Source organism: Teleopsis dalmanni, chromosome 1 (genome assembly GCF_002237135.1).
Source record: "Teleopsis dalmanni isolate 2A chromosome 1, ASM223713v2, whole genome shotgun sequence".
Taxonomy (NCBI): domain Eukaryota; kingdom Metazoa; phylum Arthropoda; class Insecta; order Diptera; family Diopsidae; genus Teleopsis; species Teleopsis dalmanni.
Window position 1 is genome coordinate 155,382,856 of NC_051846.1, and position 629 is coordinate 155,383,484.

A 629-nucleotide genomic window follows, 5' to 3' on the forward strand; every position below is an offset into this window, starting at 1 on the left:
CACAGGACAAATACAAGCGAACCCAATAACGACTGAAGATTGACATGATCTGCTGCTGTTTATTGTCCTCCAAAGGTTTCAAATACGAAAGACAGGTATTTAAATTTCCTTAAATCTCTTGGTCAAAGATTCTTAGTTAAAGTCAACCCAAAAATTTTGAAATGAGAATCACTATATTAACAAACGCAAAGGGCAAAAATCTTCACACTGCATTGAATGAATATAAAGCAAAATTTATAAGTTCTGGTGAACAAGCCTACTAGCTAAGTAACCCAAGTAAGCAACTAGATCTAATTGACTTTTTTATAATCAAAAGCATAAATGTGAATAACCTTTCCATACATTCCAGCGCTGGGCTGTCACTTACCGTTAGTACTAGTTTACAGCACAACTCCTCATATAAACAATACGAACAATAATACTTACAATCACAAAACGTATTGGGATACATATCGTGAGCTGATAGAAGAACAATTAGTTATAAATGTACCACTAATAACAAAAGAGGAAATTAATAATGCAATAATCAATTTCAGTACACTACTATTATCTGCAGCATCTTTATCTACACCAATAACTAAAAACAAAAATGTAATACCTCTCCTGAATCAAATTAAGCATAAAATATT